The sequence below is a fragment of the Protopterus annectens genome, chromosome 11.part0 (assembly GCF_019279795.1).
Source record: "Protopterus annectens isolate FY-2018-M chromosome 11.part0, PAN1.0, whole genome shotgun sequence".
Lineage (NCBI taxonomy): Eukaryota > Metazoa > Chordata > Ceratodontiformes > Protopteridae > Protopterus > Protopterus annectens.
The window spans coordinates 1,428,154,270-1,428,164,269 of record NC_056745.1 but is presented as its reverse complement, the minus strand read 5'-3'; the positions used below and the strand labels follow the sequence as shown (position 1 = coordinate 1,428,164,269).

Here is a 10,000-nt window from a genome sequence, read left to right as displayed (position 1 = left end):
GAACATATCAAGTGATTGTCAGGGATGAATGTGCAAGCCAACCCTGTAGTTTACCTGCCATTAGGATAGGTTCATCAGTCATTTACTGCAACATGAATGTCCAGATGTGTTTGCATGTAGTAAATGCAGAGAAGTGTGGACTCAGCTCCCAAGTGTTGTGGTGTTCTCCAGTATGGAAACAAAGTAAATGTGATCATCACAGGCATCCAGGAAGTTACCATTGCCATGAGACAACATCATTATGGAATATTTAGTGACAGTGGTAGACAATAGTTTACTCTTTGACCAATATGTGTCTAGCAAACTCAAAGAAATATATTTTGTAGTCTAATTCTGTCAGGCATATCTAGTCACTTCAAGGAGAATGTTGTACACCTTTATATACTGATCCAGCTTGCTGCAGAATAAAATATTATAGAACTCTCTAAACCTTTTGCCAAAAACTGTAAAAGCAGAGAGAGAGAGAGAGAGAAATGCTTGTGATGTGATTCAGGATCCTGTGTAAAAATACTTCCATAACTCTGGCAAAATGGACGGCGCAGTGGTGCAGAGGTAGCATTGTCGCCTCACAGCAAAAGGTTTTCCCGTTTGATCCTTGGCTGCAGTGCCTTCTGTCTGGAGTCTGCATGTCCTCCCTGCGTTCGGGTGGCTTTCCTCCAGGTGCTTCAGTTTCCTCCCATGTTTCAAAGACATGCGTCTGGAGCATTTCTCCCCGGGCCTCCGCTGAAAATTGGCTTTGTTCACAGTTGGAGTTTCCTGGTAAACAAATGTCAAATAAAAACCTCCTTATAATACAAATAATTAGTTAGTTCCTCCAGGAAATGATCTGACCATTGACATCAATGTCCATAAACATTTAATTACTTAACCTGAAATATAATTTAGAATAAATAGTGCAAGCCTCTACATCAAGAGTTGTTTATCTCTAACATATTGTGTATGTTTGCTATAAATATGCTCTATTTTTTTTCTCTTCTCTGATGTACTATATTGTATTGTGGATCTTTTCTCCCCGGGCCTTCACTGAAAATGGACCTGTGTCCAGTCAGACTTTCACGGTAAACAAATGTAAAATAAATAAATAAATAAAGACTTTCATCAGCTTGAAGCAGAAAGACCACCACTCAGTGATTCTCTAAGAAAGTGTGTCAGAGAGTGCTTAACAGTACTTGCGTTCCCCTTTACCATCAACAACTTTCAGTAAAATGAAACATGAAACTGAAGTTCAAGCTGTACAGAAGTAAAACAAAAACACGTTAGGACACAATTATTTATCTAGAAGTTTAGCAGAGAAAGATAGAAAATAAGACACAAAAAACGCCTTGAATCATTTAATGACAGCCTTCCCTGGATAATATGACTTTCCTAGAGTCATTTAATGTAACAGGAGTGTGCAGTGTGCATATTGCCACAAATGTTATGAAAATGACAGAGCATTTTCAAATTAGTATAGTAACGAATGGCTCATGTACTGATCTGGACCAAGAAAACCTCAACATGATGTTCTTCGTGTTTCACTGGTGCAGTCATCACTTTTGGGGGTTATCTGCTTGCAGTAGCCCTCAGTCGGCCTGATTAACAAAGTCTTAGGTTCTGCGTCGGTTGTTGTCCTGATTCCATGATGTCAGGTTGTCAGGGGTATAAAACATGCAGCTGACTCTATTACATCAGTCTTTCTTGCCGTGCGGTGCCCGAAGCAGAAGCAGTTTGCAAGTGCCATTCGGCCGACTCCTAAAATTTTCATTTTCGAGTTTCAGAACCGAAGTCTTCAACTAAAGCTAAGTACCCCATTAGGGAAACTTTTTCTTGCTCCTTACCGATGTCAGTAAAAGTTAATAATTGCATTACTTGTGGAAAGCAAATACCTCATAAAGATTTTCATTTGTACTGTATTCCTTGCCTAGGCCCTGACCACGACGTACCGTGCTGTCGGTTTTGTGCTTTATTTAATCAGCGCACTATCCGTCATCGGTATATTTTCGCCTCTAAATATTTTGGTTCTCGGTTTAATTATCCAGAAATGTCATTGGTTAGCCATCCGACTACCGGGATTCTGAAAAAACGCAAGGATAAAGACAGGCTGCCGAGGTCCAAAACTGCTGATGACACTTCTCCTAAGCCAGTCGCCAGTTCGCCGGTACTCAGTGAGGCACTTTCGCAGCCCCTGATACCTGCTACTTCTGATTCACAGGCCTCTACTGAGACCCATTCGGAGTACGGTATGCCGCAAGATGCTTCAACTATGGAACCTGTGGATGTCTCTACCTTGGATGGGTCCAGAGCATCTGTGCATGCACCAGCTTCTGAGGCTGTATTCAGGCCTACGGACTTGCATATTAAACCAATGCCTCCTTCTTCTTTTAGGCCTAAATCTCGAACCTTGCCTAAAAAACCGACGCCCAGGCCGCATGCTCAGTCCCCTATGCCTAAAAAACAAATGATAGGAATGGCTGAAGATCTTATAACTCTAAACAGGGGAAGCCAACCTCCCCCTTCTAAGAGACCTAGGACTGAAGCTGTTTATGAATCTTCTGACCAGGATTGGAAGCATTTCCACTGGGAAACCAGGATTTTTCTGATTCAAAAAAGAGGCTTAGGGATTTCTTACTCCTGCCTCAGCATAGGCCTTTAGCTATTCCTCCTGTACTAGACATTGTTGATGATGCTTTTTCGGAATCTAGTTTGGCCCCTGATTCTTTACCTCCTGCTCCCAGAAAACCTGACAGATATTACAGGGTTCCTGATTCACACAAGTTCCTTTTTAAAAATCCTGTTACGGATCCAGAGACTATTTCACAGGGACCCAAGGTCATTAAGGCTTCTACTGCTAAAAATTCTACCCCTTCTGATAGAGACTCCAGGGCACTGGATAGATGGGGTAAGAAGGTTCACACTTCTGCAATATTGGCCATTAGGGCTTTAAACTGCCAGTTTCATATGTTAAAGTATTAACAACATGTTATTGGATTGCTTAAACAGAAAATTATGTTAATTACTGACTGTGCGGAAAATAAAGAATTACAGGATTTAATGCATTCTGCTGAACAGGTTGGAAAACATAGTTTGCAATGTGGATTTGATTCTTTAGAGGCCTCTTGCAGGGCAGCTGTTACTGGTTCAGTGCTCAGAAGACATGCTTGGCTTAAGGCTCTTTACCTGACCATGTTAAAGCTAAATTGTTGGATGCTTCCTTAAATCAGGACCGCCTGTTTGGCAACAAGGCTGAGGAAGTTCTTAAAAACTTGTAAGATAAAGCTAAATCTATGCAAACTGTTAAAAATTTCTTACAAGTTCAGCCTCCTAGATTTAGTAGGCACTGGCCCTCTAAGAATTGGTCCTTTCCAGCCCCTTCCAGGTCTTCTCAAGCCAAACCCAGACATAGCAGAAACCCCAGGTTTCAGTCCCAGGGGACACACAAGACTAAGCAGTGGGGGGGTTTCTGCATCCAAATCAGGGAGTAGTAAGACTCCCCCCTGTGGAAAACAGTCTCAATGACTTGCTTCTAAAACTTCTAAGCACTTCCCAACTGAATGCTCCTTTAGGCGGAAAGATTGGTCTGCAGGCCAAAAACTGGGAACTCATTACCCAGGACAAATGGGTTTTAAATATAGTGTCCCAGGGATACAGATTTCACTTCCACACCTTACCAACACCAAGCGGGTGGCTGGCTCTACCCCCAAATCAGTGGGCAGAGGCCCAAAGTCAAGTACTCTCTCTCTTAAGCATGGGGGCTATTCACTTGGTACCAGAAGAGGAAAAAGGACAAGGGTTCTATTCGAGACTTTTCCTGGTACCCAAAAAAGGCAATAAATGGCGTCCTATCCTGGACCTTTCTACTCTAAATACCTTTCTGGTGATTTCAAAATTCAAGATGCTGACTCTTCACCAGCTGCTTCCTATGCAAGGCAAAGATGCATGGTTGGCAACAGTAGACTTAAAGGAAGCATACCTGCACATCCCTATCAGGGAGTCTTGCAGAAGATACCTATGCTTCAAAGCAGTCTACATGCACTGTCAGTTATCTGCACTGCCCTTTGGCTTATCTACTGCGCCCAGGATATTCACAAAGTTCCTAGCTCCAGTCATTGCATTCTGCAGGCAAAGAGATATTCAAATATACCCATACCTGGACGATTGTCTAATTCAGGCAGAATGCCAGGACATACTTTTGAATCATCCGGCCTTTGTTCAAAGGGTACTGACTTGTCAGAGGTGCACCATAAACAAAATGAAATCACACCTGGTACCCTGTCAACAAATTATATTCCTGGGAGCAAGCTTGAATACAACTTCCCAGATGGCTTTCCTCATGCCAGAGAAACAGATTCATTTGACAACCTACTTCAAACAAGTGGCCACAAAAACCCAATTATCTGCAAGGCAAATACTGCAAGCCTTGGGGTTCATGGCCTCCTGCATTCTTCTAATTCCATATGCAAGACTGCATATGAGGAAACTGCAATGGTATCTCAAAAGCCTATGGTGTCAACATTCACAGGATCTAGAAGCAATGTTTCCTATCATACCTTGCCTACACCTACCGTTCCTTTGGTGGGCAGAGGCCTGCCACCAAAACAGGGGACTACCATTCACACTACCCCCTGCCACTCAAACCTTAACAACAGACGCATCAGACTAAGCATGGGGGGGCCCACCTGGCAGGGAAGTGCATTCAGAGCAAATGGAACCCAAGTCAAATGCACCTGCATATCAATCAAAAAGAAATGTTAGCTGTACAGAATGCTCTGAAAGCCTTCAAGGACCACATTCTTCCAGGACAATTAATGATAAAGACGGACAACACCACTGTTATGTGGTACATAAACAAGCAGGGGGGTACACATTTTTACCCCTTCTGCAGACTAGCCATGGTATTATGGAACACAGTCCTGAGCTATCAAGTACATCTACAAGCTCAATTCCTGCGAGGAAAACTAAATACACTGGCAAACGAACTAAGCAGAAACCTCGTGGACCCACATGAGTGGAAACTGGAACCAAGGATTTTCAACATGTTGACAAGCAAATGTGGGAGCCCAGATATAGACTTGTTTGCCTCCCCCTAAAGCTATCAGTTGGACAAATTCTGCACAAGGACTCCCCACAAACAAGCTTGGAAAGTGGATGCTCTGTCCTTTAGCTGGAAAAACCTATCAGTTTATTCCTTTCCTCCTCTGCCTCTGCTCTCCAAAGTACTACTAAAGATAAAACAAGACAAACCAAGGACGATTTTGATTGCACCAGACTGGCCATGCCAACACTAGTACCCCCTCTTGCACAGTATGTCACTGTTGGCCCCATGGCACCTGCCTCAGACTCCTTCCCTGTTGTCTCAGCAGGAGAACCAGATTCTGCACCCTCAACTTCAAACACTGAATCTAGCAGCCTGGCTAATTACATAATTTCTCCTTTACCATCCCTCAGTAAACCAGTGATGGATATCATTTTAGAGGCAAGGAGGCCTAGTACTAGAAAGTTTTATGCTGAAAAAGGGAAAAGATTCTGTGCCTGGAACCAATCTGAAGGGACGAGCACAACAGTGCCAAATTTACCTCAGATTTTACAATACTTAACTGAGATGCTTCATAAGGACCTGTCTTTCTCCTCCATCAAAATTCACGCCTCAGTCATCTCAGCTCATTATAACACAGAACCATCCCTCTTCTCTCATCCACTGCTTAAGCAGTTCCTCAGAGGGGCCAAAAATCTACGACCAACCAGGAGAGCTCTAACTCCAGCCTGGGACTTCAACTTTGTATTGGAAAAGCTCACCCTTCCTCCTTTCGAGCCATCTGCCACTGCGGACTTAAAATTCCATTCTTGGAAAACAGCTTTTCTTTTAGCAATCACTTCAGCAAGAAGGGTTTCTGAATTACAGGCCCTCATGGCAGTGGAGCCTTTCATCATCTTTCATGCGGACAGGGTGTCCCTCAGAACCAATCCCTCCTTCATGCCCAATGTGGTATCCAATGTGGCCCTTAATCAGTCCATACATTTACCAATCTTCTTCCCTAATCCACAGAACAAAGGGGAACAGATTCTGCACTCCTTAGACATGCACAGACAACTTAGATTCTACTTGGACAGAACTAAACCTCAAAGGAAATGATCAACTGCTGGTGGTATTTGCTGCAGGGGCAGAGGGGAAGGCTATTTCAAAGCAAACCCTTTCCAAATGGATAGGCCATTGCATTCGTTTCTGCTGCAAACACCATGGAAAACCTATCCCACAGGGGATCAGACCCCACTCTACCAGGGCTGCATCTACCTCTACAGCCTTTCTCAGAGGCGTCCCTACCAGGGATATCCTAGAAGCTGCTACCTGGAGTTCTGTACATACTTTCACCAAGCATTACCATCTGCCAATTTTCTCTAAATCCAGAGCTGGCTTTGCCACTGCAGTTTTGCAGGGCATTTAGCTGGTCCTAATTCTATTTAAATTCCTCTTCCCATCCTTAGCTTTGGGAATCTACCCAGAAGTGATGACTGCAACAGTGAAACACGAAGAACATAGTACAGTTGTGTACACTTACCATAAATGTAGATGTTCGAGTGTATTCACTGTTGCAGTCCTGGTTACCCTCCCTCCAGCCCCCTTCTTTTTTTGGATATACCTCTACTTTCCTTTGCTGTCTTCAAAATCTTTTTGGTATATTTGCTTTTTTGTTGGAGGTATAATCTTGTATATTTATAGATTTAATTGCTTCCCATTAAGGGAGCACCTGACATCTGGGGCAAGAAAAACTGATGTACTGGCGTCGACTGCATGTTTTATACCCCTGACGACCTGACGTCATGGAAGAAGGGACAGCAACCGATGCAGGACCCAAGACTTTGTTAATCAGGCTGACTGAGTGCTACTGCAAGCAGATAACCCCCAAAAGTGATGAATGCAACAGTGAAACACGAAGAACATCATGTTGAGGTTTTCTTGGTCCGGATCAGTACACGAGGCGTTCGTTACTATACTAATTTGAAAATGCTGAATCATCAGTAAAGTGTGGATACTCATTCTCTTCAGTGTCTCCGGTGTTTTTTTGCAAATAGTTTCTTTGTTGGTGTTTTTATTGCAAGCAGATAACCCCCAAAAGTGATGACTGCAACAGTGAATACACTCGAACATCTACATTTATGGCAAGTGTACACAACAGTACTTTCTTTTACGGAAATGCACATTTGCACTTTAACTTAATACAATACAGATTGGCCATTGCTGTGATTTACAGAGAACTTCAAGAAATGCAGTATTACTCTACAGCAAGCCGCTAAACTAATGCTTCATATGTTGTATTGATACATAAACGCTACAGCAAGCCGCTAAACTAATGTCTCATATGTTCTATTGATATATAATCGCTACAGCAAGCCGCTAAACTAACGTCTCATATGTTGTATTGATACATAATTGGTACAGCAAGCCGCCAAACTAATGTCTCATATGTTGTATTGATACATAATGATCTACATAGAGTGTCATTTCATTAAAACTCAGTGCATCTGAAATAAGTATCAAATCAGCAAATACAAGTAATCGCACGGAAGTACAATACATGCCAATCGAAAGTGCTTCTACAGGGGGATTGTGCCTTACATAGCAGCAAAGGAGCAACACTAGACAAGCAGTCACAGGAGTAATAAGAAGCCAAGCCATATACATCTTTAAGTAGAGACACTTAAAAGTTCTTGCCACCCTTTTGAACACTTAATAGAACCCATCTCCCAAATCAAGCAGGGACATACACCATAACCCTAATGTAAATTTATGTAAACCTTCCAACCATCGAGACTAGACTTAAAGTTTTGTTTATTTGTTGGTGTGAATTTAGGTCCCTACTACAGGAGTTTGGAGGGCCACTGGTTTTGTGATGAATTAGGAGGTCAAATAGAATTAGGGTTTCCATGGTACAAAAAGCGAGACACAAGGTAACCCCGAGCAGCCTGTAATTTACCGAGTATAAAGAGAGTGGCACATTTAGGCAAATAAAGGCTGGGGGAATCAAACTCTGGACCATTAGATACAGTTTATTCATCACCTAAATGTTGTGTCTTTCGGCTTTTCCCGGTTAGGGGTCGCCACAGCAGAACTCTGGTCCGCTAATGATTGGCAGTAGATTTTTACATACCGAATTGCCAGCTCTGGCTCACAACCTTCAACGAAGGTACGCCCATTCACGCATGTCTCCACAGAGAAGATGCTCTAGCTGAGAATCAAACAGGATAACATCTTAGTGTGAGGCGACAGCGCTACCGCATCACCTGAATCCTCTGCACCAATTGTCAGACATATCTCTGCTGTAAAATGATGTTTTAGTACAACTGTAATATATGGCAAGCATGAATTGTTGCAAGGTTATCTTTGTGTAACAGCACTGAAAGCATACGTCCAGTGTGCTAACAGATGAAAGTTTTTTTTTTCCTAATTAAGTAAATGTTAGTGTACATTTATGCATATTAAATGAGTTCTGCTCTCTTTAGCTGAAATAACTGTTACAGCATCAGCTTAGAAGTATAATTTTGTATCGCTTTTTGAGTAGGCATTTGAGTAACTTAAGTGAGGCCTGTTATAAAACACAGGGCAGTCTTATCTGCTAACTCAACACTTAAAACTTAACTTTTTAAGTCATCACTACTCTAGGAGTCCATGGACTTAAATAAAGTGCCACCAATCAGCTACAAAAATGTAGTGGCTTTGGCAATTAGATTGTTTTCTAAAAGACTTTCCAAGATGACATGAGAAGAAAAGAGTGCTGCTACTTGTCAGACTACGTGTGGGTGTAGGAGAAGTGCGCTGTTTGTGTTTTAAGCAATGAGTGATTCATTCTCCCTTGTCTCAACCTTCTTTATCAAATTTCTTCACACATTGTAGAGTTATTCTGGCTTTTATTACAGTATTAAATGTTTTGCTATATTTGACTTAATTCTGACATGGTGAAAAGGTATTTAACTCACAAGCTGTCTTGATTTTTGGTAATTTTATGTTTCAGTAGTAATCACCCAGGGTTGATTATTAATATAAAATGTTTAGGAATCTGTTAGGAAGCTACTGTTTCTCCTTGTATCAGAATCAGGTCCATAGGTTCTGTATTACAGGTGATCCCGAGAAATTATTGTGGTGCAGTTCCAAGAGTATTGTATGAGTCACATCCATCCATTTTCGCACATGGGGTAACTTCAACGGTGCCAAACATCTAGATCCAAGGTGCAAACCATTGGTTATTGTTCCATAACACACACTCACAACTATGGCAAATTTAAAATGTCCAGTCCATCTACTACACGCCTTTGAAATGTGGGAGGAAACCAGAGCACCTGGAAGAAACCCACACAAACACCGGGAGGACATGAAGACTCTGACAGAATGTTCCCCAGCTGAAAATCAAACTGAGGAACCTCTTGCTGTGAGGTGACAATGTTATCTTATGCAACGTTGTGCTGCCTATGACCCCACCGTAATGTATATTTCAGTGGTGTCATGTGACCACTGTAATGTATATTACTTTGGTTTCTGTGTGTGTGTGTGTGTGTGTGTGTGTGTGTGTGTGTGTGTGTGTGTGTGTGTGGGGGGGTTAAGTTACATTAGATTATATTTTTATCAGGTCTATATTATGTGATCGGAAAACATGTTCATCAATCAAACGCTTGGCCGTCGTCGGGGATTTGCTCTTTTCCCCACTGTAGTGAGATCTCGGAGTTGGTATATTTAGTTAGGGGGTGTGTGGGCAAAGCAACCCTACTTTGTAGGTTGGCCAAGCAATTTTTTCCCCTGGGAAAAAATTTGCTGAAGTTGCTGTTCGGTGGTTAGTGTTTGTGTCGATGAAAACGTGTTCGATGAACACGTCTTCAATCACATAATATAGACCCTTTTTATCTACATATTTATGCTTTGTTGTCCTGTAGCCCCCACAACATGGCAGCCTTTTCATGCCCATCACCACTCCATTATTGCATTGACTTTGAACATCTCCGTGGCAGGGGCTGCGCCCATATGGGCTCATGGTGG

At 42.3% G+C, this 10,000-nt stretch overlaps 1 protein-coding gene across 5 annotated transcripts in view; it reads left to right on the top strand.

Annotated features, from left to right (window-relative positions):
• CTTNBP2 (cortactin binding protein 2) overlaps nucleotides 1–10,000 on the top strand; it is a 1,390,380-nt gene that overhangs the window by 803,262 nt on the left and 577,118 nt on the right. The gene's annotated exons all lie outside the window — the stretch shown is intronic.